Consider the following 11,872-nt stretch of genomic DNA (forward strand, 5'->3'; position numbering starts at 1 on the left):
CGGTCCCTGGCGTATGTCTTAGAGATTTCTATGCGGTACGAAAGGTGTTAATTTTCCAATTATTTCAAATGGACTATAGAACAGAGTTAATTATTGATTTTGAGTGTGAAAGCTCTTAATTTGCTACTTAATCACTTTTTAGTTATGGCCAAGAAAGATGAAGAAACTGAATAAAGATAAGTAAAGTCATTATCCCTCACTTTTTTGAGAATATTTATGTTTTAATGTTTTTATCCATCACATACTCAAAAACACATGATTTTAATTATTACTTGTAAAATTTGTTACATTTTATATTTTTTTGTGTATCTTATTTCTATCCTAAAGCTTCACTTAAGCCCAAGAGAAATGTGTATAGGGCTATGCATTTACTCTTACTGATAAGCTCTGCCAGGACCAAGAGTATACAAATAGCAGAACCATATTTCTTTCCTTCTCAAGTGTATTGTTTTTGTGTCACTCTGAGCTGAGAATGACCTCAGTAACAAAGTTAGTGAGAAGGTAGATATTTCTGATGTTATTATTTTCATTGTGTGTGTTTATTTATTCAAAGATACAAGTTAATAGACTTTTTGTATAATCAGATACAAAATGGTAGGCACATTGGTGGGCAAAGGAGTGTGTGGGACACTACCCTAACTGGGCTTGTTGATTAAGATCATGTGGTGAGACCAAAATAGAATGTTTCATTTCCATCTGGAATAGCCAGCTTTAGAGGAATAAAATTTTTGACTCAGGCATCTAGAAATGAGTGCTGCCATCTGTCTTTCCACAAGGAAAATTGGGCAAAAGCGGGTTATTACGAAGACATATCTCATGAACATGATATCGTCTCTATATAAAACAAAAACTACGTATTTATTTATGTGTCCATTGCTACATATCAGCAGGTCTGTGCCATTATTGGTTACTGGAAATGATGGATTAATTACAAGCGGGGATAAGGATATGAATTATACTGCATTGGAAAGACAGTTGGATGCTTAGTAAATGCTTTTATTTTTTAATGATTGAGAGCCACTTTCAGTTGCATTTATTTTATATTTACTTAGTGGCTATGGAGTGCCTGGCATTCTGCAAAAGCTCTTACCCTTGTAATGCAAATGGTCAAATTTGGACAGATATGCAGTCACATAGTTTCATATACCCACAAAATGCACTTGTCTAAATACTACCTGGATTGGGTACAACTCTAGTCATCTATGGATGAATAAAAGTGATAAAAAGCAAAATAGATGCTGGTTTAAAAGAAAAGGCAGCTCAATCACCTTTTAACTTTCCCCTTAATAGCAATAAAAATGATATAACATGGATTTATTCATTGTTTACTTGAAGGAACTTTTGCATCCCCATTCTGAGGTATTCCTTTCAAATAACCATTAGACATGTATTTTAAAACACCTGTAAAATTACACACTCTAGCTCCTTCAGGCCCATGGTAGATAAAATACCAAATAAAAACTGAAACAGTTTCCAGTTTCTTCTTTTCCCTAATAAGCAGAAAAGCCTATTTTAATACCTGAATATTCAGTTGTAGTGTATATAATTCCGTAGTCTTGCTGTAAAGAATGTTTTTCCTCCTTGTACAAAGACATAACAGATGCAATCAGTGAATATTATGTTGTCATATGCATCAGAGGAAAAGAGCTGGTATTAAATATTCCACAAAGTACTCAGGCAAAGGCATCAAAAAAGGAAATGGCATGACTCAGAACCCCTTTCACCTTTCAACCCCAGGGGGCCTCATTATATCATTGGGAAGGTATTGGCAAAAGTCAAATGCAGACTGGGCTATAAATTGTCATGGGGAGTGGTAGGGAAAGGAAGAGCTCTCATCATGTCAAAAGCAGCACCCTCTCAAGGACCAAATAAAGTGCTGATTTTACATGCTTTGTTGATCATCCAGATACTGAGCATAGGAAGGGGAGGTTTGATAGATGAGACAGTCTATTTAAAATTGCAGACAGTGGTAAGTGATGGAGTTGAATAACAATGACCAGAGAACAGTTCATGCACCGTCACTTGCAAATCCTGATTACAGACAAGACACCTACACGTGACTAAGATTTGGAGGTATCATAGTCAATGTTTATCAGCAACTTGGTGCAGCTTCTGTGGGGGTCATCAACTGTCATTCTTCATTGTATTAATATTCTAGGTTATATTCATTCAGATGAAAAGGTAATGAAACTTCAAAACAATGTAATCATATTACAGTATGTCTAAACCTACCTTCTAAGACACCCTCTGTGCTTTCGATGATGCTTTGTGTCATTCAACAAGACTTTTTTTTATGCTGCATTGGATGATAAAACTAATTGCTATTGCAGAAAAATAGAAATGTTTAAGAAACTTTTCTGATGGATGTTTCTCAGTTCCTAGAATATATTCTTCTTAATTAGAACCTTTTTCTCTATAAATGGGAAGAGAAGCTGATTTGAAAGGAATTTAAAATAATTTTTCCTCACTTTGAACTTGTACATATCCCAAAATGTATTTTTAATTTTATTGAGCACCTACTAAATGCCATATATTTTTACATATGCTGTTTTTTTATTTAATTAATTAATTATTTATTATTTAACAAATATCTGTTAAGTGGAAAATGGTGTTCAGGGAACTAATGCTATAGCTGTAAATAAAGTAGACAATCTTTCTTCCTTCATGAAACCTGCCTTCTGTTTATGGTAGGAAACAAATGAACAAGAAAGCAAATAAAGACAAATATGGACTATAAAAATATTATAGTAGAAATAAACTGTATATACCAAACGTTAATTGAACATCTGTCATGCACAAAACAATGTACAAGGTGCTTTCAGTCACAGAAATGAACAATAAAATAAATTTCCTGCCCTCAAGGAGTTTACAGAAGTATAGAAAAATACAAATAATCAATCCCTTAGTTCATGTAAAAGTATTATATATGTAATTTGGTATGTGGTTTTACCTCTAAGCTTAATTTATAAAATCTCTTCCTCAAAAAGTTTGTGTATGAGAGTACCATAATAAACAATGGCTAAGTTTTAGGAGAGTTATGTTCACATCTGAATTTAAATCTAAGAGAGAAATTTAACTGACTGTATATCCAAGAATCCAACTGAATTATATGAATTTAAATCCAAGAGAGGTGCCTAATAGAAATTTTTGTATGAGTAATTTTATAATGTCAACCTGGATTGGGGAACAGTAATGTGCATTTCTCACTTTTTTCAAAGTTTGATATTGGGTCATATTTTTGAAGAAGGAATACAAGTTGATTTGGTTGAGGAGGTTAGAGGTACATTATAGACAGATAAAATAGCATGTATAATGGCCCTGGGTTGGTTAGTTGGAGTGTGAACCATTCAAAGAATTGAAAAGGAGGGGAGAGTAACACAAAATGAAGCTGCAAATAGAAAGGGGCATAAGAAGGAGCCCACAAATGTTTTGTTAAGTGTGTTAAGGATTTAGGTTATTTCGTTTAAGACCTATAGGAAGGCATTATAGTGCTTTAAGCAAAGGTCAATATGATCATACTTGTTTTTAGAAAACATCACTGTATTGCAAAATAGGGAACTGATTGAAGACTAGTATAATGTGTACCCAAGTAGAAGAATTAGGTGGCTCTTGAAGTGTCCACTCAAGGAATAATAGTAACTTAGGACAAGTTACTGGTCCCAGAGATGGAGAATGGTAGATACATGAGAGATAATTAAAAGGTATAGCTCATAGGATTTCATTATAGGCTAGAGGCCTTGTGCACGAAATTCGTGTACTGGCAGGGGGAAGGCGGTCTGTCCATCAGCCCAGCCTGCACCCTCTCCAATCTGGGACCCCTCAGGGGATGTCTGACTGCCGGTTTAGGCCTAAACCGGCAGTTGGACATCCCTCTCACAATCCGGGACTGCTGGCTCCCAACTGCTCGCCTGCCTGCCTGCCTGCTTGCCCCTAACCGCTTCTGCCTGCCAGCCTGATCACTGCCTAACTGCTCCCTTGCTGACCTGGTCGCCCCCAACTTCCCTCCCCTGCCGGCCCGATGGCCCCCAACTGCCCTCCCCTGCAGGCCTGGTCGCCCCTAACTGCTCTCCCCTGCAGGCCCAGTCCCCCCAAACTGCACTTCCTCACCTGCTGGCCTGATTGCCCACAACTGCCTTCCCCTGCCAGCCATCTTGCGGTGGCCATCTTATGACCACATGGGGGCGGCCATCTTGTGTGAGGGTGTGACAGTCAATTTGCATATTACCTCTTTATTATTTAGGATTACTTATGGAGACCAAAAGAAAAGGAGATTTCAAGGAAGACATCTCTTTGTTTGTTTTTAAGTGGTATAATAGGATGAATAGTATGAATGTAGAGCTGTTCACTGAGAAGACTAAGTTTGGATAAACCATAAAAATTTACAGGCCCTGATGAATTTGAGTTGCCTTTTAAGCATTCAAGTAAAGTTGACAAATAAGTAGCTATTTTTCAGGTACTATATCTATCATTCAGGGTTCAACCAGAGAAGCAGAACTAGTAGAAGATATGCCTTGTTATCTATATAATGTGTGTGTGTGTGTGTTAGGGAATTGGGTAACACAATTTGGGAAGCAGTTGAGTCTCTATAAGAATTCTGTTTCTGCATCTGATGCTGGAACTTGAAGTCCATAGGACAGACATTTGGAAGAGAAGATCACAAGCAGAGTGATTCTATGAATATAGAGAACTAGACTCCCAGGAGAACAGACTGAATCTCATATTTGTTCTTACTTCTCTTACCTTGGTGATGAAGGTATCTTATAGAAGTCAAGACCCTTCATCACAGAGCTACACACACACCCTCCACACTCATATCTGGCCCAGGAGTCAAAGAAGCTGAGGGAAGATCTAGGGGAAGGAAAACCAATTCCAGGCCCAGCTGCTACTTCATGCCAGCAAAATCAGTCAGCAGATTAGCAATGTATGTAACCTACAAAATGGCTGCTACTTCTCTTCTGACTTCTGAATTCACCAAGAATCTCCCAGGTGGCCCACCCTAACAGGAAATATACAAAAAAGCAAATTCTGGAAAATGTAGTTCAGCCCAGCCAAGTTGACATAACACAAAGCCCTCACAGGCACAGTGTTATTTTGGATGAGTACTATGATGATTAAAACCATTTTTTTCTGTCTTTGTATACCTGACAATTTTCATATCATTGTATAGGCTTAAAAGTAGCCTCTAGGGACTTTTCTCCAAGCATGGGAGTTTAAAGAATACTTTCTGGATTGAGTTAAGTTTTAAATAATATGTGTAAGGGGTTCCCAGCCTGGAGATCTTGAGTTTTGCTTACTTTTGCCCAAATTCTGAAACCTAGGAATAACTCCTCTGTAACCTTGACTCCTTTATCTTCTCTTTGTCATCAGTGGCTACGCTTCAAGTGACACTGGAGAAATGTGTCCTTGTTAAGAGGCTCACAATCATTCTAAGCCTGCTTCCTATCCATAAAATCTTTGGGGCCCCAGATGAACTACATTCTCTGTATCAGTTCAGAGTTTTTAACAGATAATTTGTTGGTAGTACCCACAATTTGGACTGTGCAATAGGCTGTTTTAATTGGCCTTTGGTATCTATGGACCTTCTAGATTTTATATGTTACTAGTTAGAAATGGCAGTCAATTACATCTACAAACTCTGCAAGTCTCATAATTTTTGCATTTTCTGTATTCCTTTAATTCTTTGTCAACTGATTAGTTCCTTTCTGAGCTCTTTTTCCTTCGGTACTTTGTCAAATAGAGCCAAAAGCAATCATGTTTCCAGTATTCTTTATTTCCTTTTCATTTTCCTAAAGCCACAGGTTTATTAGGCACATTATTTACCTTCTGAACCATTACAAGGGATGATTTTACAAATTGGATGCTGGAAGAATAGTGATAAAACATGTTTCTTCAATTTACCAATCCCCACTATGTGGCTTAGAAGTCAAAGCTACATATTTTAGTTCCGTTGTTTTTATGGAGGCACCAATTTTCATGTTAGATTTTTCTAGATTATGTTACAATAACAAACACTCCCACGCATTTTAATGGCTTGCAATAATAAAAGTTTCTCACTTACATTAATGTTCATTGTTAATTGGCTGTGGCTTTGCTCTACACACTCTTTATTTAGGGAACCAAGCTGAAGGAGTAGTCCTGTCTAGAGCATGCCAGACTAATGGCAGAGGGGAAAAGAGGGAATAGTGACATGATTCAACAGCTCTTAAAGATTCTGGTTTGAAGTGGAAATTGTCACTGTCACACACATTCTATTGGCTAAAGAAAATTATATGATCAAACAGCATTCTGAAGCAGGGAAGTACTATGCTTTCAAAAGGGTGAGCAACACATATTTTGAGGAAAAACTGCCATCTTTCACAAAATTTAAGCTGAAAGGTATCATTCAGTAGTAACAATCCTATCTAATAAAAGAGAAACATGGTAACTAGCCATACATCTGCTACCCTTCCCATTGGCTAATCAAGGCGATATGCAAATTAACTGCCAGCCAAGATGGCGGCCGGCAGCCAGGCAGCTTAAAGCGAACATGAGGCTTGCTTGCTTCAGTGACGGAGGACTCCAACGTTCTCCGCCTGCCGCTGCCGGCCTCTGAGCTGCAACTCTAAGCAACTATGTTACAAATATAGAAGCTAAACAAAACCCCAGAAACCTGCTTTAGTCAGCTGGGCTTCAGCCAGCAGGATCGCAACATTGTTTCAAATACAGAAGGTAAACAAAGGCCAGAAACCTGCTTTCAGCAGCCGAGGTCTCAGAGCTGGAGCCAGAGCTAAAGCTGGCCCAGAATAAAAAAAGAAAAAAGAAAAAAAGGAGTGGTTGGGAGCTTCAGTCACCCCCAGCCTGAAAACAGCACTCAGCCCCTCACCCAGACTGGCCAGGCACCCCAGTGGGGACCCCCACCCTGAAGGATTTGTGACCAGCTGCAAACAGCCATCATCCCCTCACCCAGGCTGGCCAGGCACCCTAGTGGGGACCCCCACCCTGATCTAGGAGACCCTTCAGGGCAAACCAGCCGGCCCCCACCCATGCACCAGGCCTCTGTCCTATATAGTAAAAGGATAATATGCCTCCCAGCACCGGTATCAGCGTGACAGGGGGCAGCGCCCAAACCCCCTGATCGCCCTGAGGCTCTGTGTGTGATAGGGGGTGGGGCCACAACCTCCCTATGGGCCCTGCTCTGTTCATGACAGGGGAAGGAGCCCCAACCCCCTAATCGGCCCTGCTCTGTGCCTGATAGGGGGGAGCTCCCCAACCCCGATTGCCCTGCGGCTCTGTGTGTGACAGGCTGCGGTGCCCCAACCCCCTGATCGGCCCTGATCTGTGTGTGACAGGGTGTGGCGCCCCAACCCCCTGATCAGCGCTGCTCTGTGTGTGACAGGGTGTGGCGCCCCAACCCCCCCCCACACACACACACGGGCTCTGCTCTGTGCGTGACAGGGGGGAGCTCCCCAACCCCCCTGATGGGCCCTGCTCTGTGAGTGACAGGGGGCAGCACCCCAACCCCCTGATTGGCCCTGCTCTGTGCATGACGGGGTGGTGCCGCAACCTGCCCATTGACCCTGCCTTGAGTGTGACAGGGGGCGGTGCCCCAACCCCCCAATCAGCCCTACCCTGAGCGTGACTGAGGGTGGCATCGCAACCTCCCGATCCGCCTTGCTCTGTGCATGACATGGGGCGGCGCCCCAACTCCCCAGTGGGCCCTGCTCTGAGCCCGACCAAGGGCTGTACCTAGGGATTGGGCCTGCCCTCTGCCACCTGGGAGCAGGCCTAAGCCAGCAGGTCGTTATCTCCCGAGGGGTCTCAGACTGCGAGAGGGCACAGGCCGGGCTGAGGGACCCCCCTTTCCCCCCAAGTGCACAAATTTTTGTGCACTGGGCCTCTAGTATAAAATAAGAGGAGAGGAGATAATACTAGATCATTAAATGCAGACATGTATTTGGCAGGGGCTGTATACAAGGCTAAAAAGTACTTTTGTTTTAGAAGCCAAGGGGAATTATTGAAGGTCTTTAAGAAATGACATAATGATATTTTACTTTATGCAGTATTATAGCAGTGATAGATACAGGAAGACCAATTAGGATGTTATTTATATAGGTTCAGTGAGTGATGATAAGAGCATGAACTAGAGCTATGGTAACAGGAAAAGATGGGGGTGTGTTGTATTCTCATTTGGTAGATAAGACAGTCATGAAAAAAGGTAAGGATTAAGAAAGGAAGGAAAGTTGACTAAATTGAAAAGAAAGAGGATAGTGGATTCTCTTAAGGGACATGGAAGGGAATAAGTACATTTAAGGATACATTTTGTAGGTGGTCAAAAGATCGGGCTGTTTCTCCCTGAAAGCTTCCGATTTGTGTGTGAAATATAGGATACTCACCTAGAAGAAAAGACATATAATTTGGATAAGAGGTTTAAAGACAGAGTCTCAGAGGAGTGGGAGAGAGAACAAATAAAAGTTAAAACTGTAAGGTAATTAAGAGCCCTCCCTACTGAGCGTGTAATGACTTGAAAAGACACATTTGGTTGCTTTTTCCACCAGTGCTAAACAACCTAGGGGTTTGAAGAGAATATAAGGCTGGGGTTATGAAGGGAAGGGAAGGTGGAAATACTGGGTTTCAAGGTAATTGAGGATGTTAGTGAGAACTTGATTGAGGTAATAAACTAAGTAGTTTAGACAAGTTAGGGAGATAAGTCAGATGAGAGTCAAGAGACAGCTGATAATCTGGAAAACAGTCAACAGTCATGGGGCCCTTGCCTCTGCAGTTTAAGAGTAGGTATCAGTGAGGACGTGAGCATGATTGATAAGAGTCTGAGGTAAAAGAGTGCGATAGTTGCATTTCAGGTTTTTGATTCAGTTCTCGTTTCAGCTTGGTGATGAGGATTAGGACAAAGCAAAGTGCACAGCTTCAGTGGTGCTCAGGCAAAAAATATCTTCAGAATTGAGTGAGTAAAATAAATGTGAGAATAGTTGGAGTGATTACGAAAATTGGCATTGAAATCAGTCTTGGTGATGTGAAAGGTAGATATAATTTATAAGGCTTTTTTGAAAGATGCAATTACTACAGGGATGGCTAGGAAAAAAATAAGAGAATTATTGAACTTGTTGATTCCTACTTGTGGTTGGAAGAATTCTAAAATTACCTCTACAGACCCTAATCCTCATAGAGTGATGTGGGGTTGAATGTGGATGGGACCTATAACTTGTATCTGACCCATACAACATGCGAAGGTGAGGGGGTTTCATTCCCATGATTTTGTTATGTATGTGGCATAGATGAGGGCCTTTTGAAGGTATAATTAAAATCCCTAAATCAGTTAAATTTTGGTTTATCAAGAAGGAGAATATTTGAGGTGAGCCTGGCTTTTTCAGATGAGTCATTAAAAGAAAGTCTGGAGGTCAGTGATGGAAAAAGCCAAAGAAATGCTCTCCTGCTGGCCATTAAAAATCCAAGAGCATGTCGTTTATTTCCAATGGGTGGGGGAAGAGCCTTTAGGAGCTAAGGATCTCATTCCTACAATCACAAGGAAATGAATTCTGCCAACCACCACGTGAGCTTGGAAGAGAACCCAAGGCACAGAAAGCACCCTTGATTGTAGCCTTGTGAGATCTTGAACAGAGGACCCAGCTAAGAAAGGCCAAGACTCATTACCCATGAAAACAGTGAGATAATAAATACAAGTTATGCAGCAGTAGAAAGCAAATATACTAAGTTAAATCTACCACCTGTTAGTACACTATAGTGTTTTTATAAACTTGTGTATAGTTCTATATAAAAAGCTTCCAAATATTTATTTTTACCTTAACTTTTATTCACAAAGATAAACATGACATGTTTTCTAATTTAAAATTGTAAATTAGAGCACGAGGAGCAAGCTGTGCAGTAGATGGATACAGAACAATAGGATGGATCTCAGTCACACTTCTCATTACTCCTACTCCTCTTAGTCCAGTGGTTCTCAACCTTCCTAATGCCGCAACCCTTTAATACAGTTCCTCATGTTGTGGTGACCCCCAACCATTAAATTATTTTCGTTGCTACTTCATAACTGTAATGTTGCTACTGTTATGAATCGTAATGTAAATATCCGATATGCAGGATGTATTTTCATTATTACAAATTGAACATAATTAAAGCAGAGTGATTAATCACAAAAACAATATGTAATTAAATATGTGTTTTCCGATGGTCTTAGGTGACCCCTGTGAAAGGCTCATTCGACCCCCAAAGGGGTCGAGACCCACAGGTTGAGAACCGCTGTCTTAGCCAATTTATCTGCATGGAGCAGAAACGAAAGGAGCAGGCGTGTCCAGCCAGAGGGGCTGGATCTGCTAACAGTCAACACTTCAGAAAAAGAAGCTGGGTGAGGAAGGGAGTAAATGATGTGAAGTTGGTGAGGAATCTGAGGCTGAGAATGAAAATAAAGTGGTAGAAAGGGAAACGGGGGCAAGGGAAGGAGAGGAAGAATCATCTTGGTGGCTGCTTGGTAGACACATGACTTCATGATGGCTTCTGGCATTTACCCTCTTCCCTAAAATAATTTATCCCTCCAAAGGAGTATGGGAGAGCTTGCCTAGCTAGCAAGCAGTAATAGTGCAGTTTCCTCCACATTTTGAGTTCTACCCCTGCAAAATTATTAACAGTAACATTTAGCCATTCCAGGGCACCCAATAGATCTGGATTAAAGCTTCTTCTGTTTTTTATTCTATCATATCTGTTGGCTTCATTGCAAGTGAGCAGGAAGGGCTTCGTATCTGTTGGCTACAACGAAAATTAATGACCATGCAAGAAGAAAGCATTAATGGTTAAATGGAAAAGCGTATAAAAATGTTTAGTAATGTATGAATTCACATCACTTCTACTTACATAAAACACATTTAACATTTCAGTTCTGTTCTAAAGGTTCACTTTAGAGCCAGAATGCAAAACTTTATGAAATTGCTAAGTGTTTCAGACTAAATTATGACTAATACTTTGGGACATGGTTAAAGATCTGTTAAACACACCACACAGCAATTTAAAGTGTACAATGATTCAATAAGGTAAAGGAGATACATGGGAGTATTTGATTCATTATTTATGGAATTACACTTGAGCTATTGCTACAGAGTGATTTTTCAATGGTAGGCATATATTCTTGACTTCTGTGGCTCATGATTATTGGCAAAGGAAATGTGGAGTTAATTAACAATTTAATATGGGGAAAATGTCTTTATTGAACTCATAATGCTCTGGTGACTCACTGGTAGGATTAGGATAATAGCCAATATAAACTTTTCACCAAGATGTGTGATTTGAGAGTAATTTGAGAATAATTTGTATATTTAAGACACTACTTTTAAAGCACAGTCCATTTCATTCAAGAAATGTTTTATAAACATATATCCTTTATTCAGAGTGATCATGGCATACCTTTCATACAGTCAAAGAGATAAATTAATCCCTTTCCTTCCCCTCTTATAAAAGCTCCTTGACTAATTACATTATAGTATAATGATCTTGTCAAAAGTCCTTTACCTGGTGAGAATTCAATTATGTGGGGCAGGCAGAATTAACCACTAATATGTTTACAATCTGTGTATTCAACTGTGTTGCGAGAGTAGTCAGAGAGGAAATTTAGTTGGCTAGTAAGTTAAAGATACTTCTTTGCTACTCCACACTATGTGAAACCAATGAAGTTGGTGTTCAGAAATGTATAAATTGTACTGAGCTAAAATAGCTATGCAGAATTTCAGAGTTCCATACTTCATAAAGCTACATCAGATGTTTTGAACCTGTTAAGCAGATGAAAAATTAGTAGAAAAAAATACGCCCTTCCCCCCCTCCCCCCAGACAAGAGTAGGAAAGAAAAAAAGGTTAACAATCAATAAGTCACAGG

Source organism: Myotis daubentonii, chromosome 2, assembly GCF_963259705.1.
Source record: "Myotis daubentonii chromosome 2, mMyoDau2.1, whole genome shotgun sequence".
Lineage (NCBI taxonomy): Eukaryota > Metazoa > Chordata > Mammalia > Chiroptera > Vespertilionidae > Myotis > Myotis daubentonii.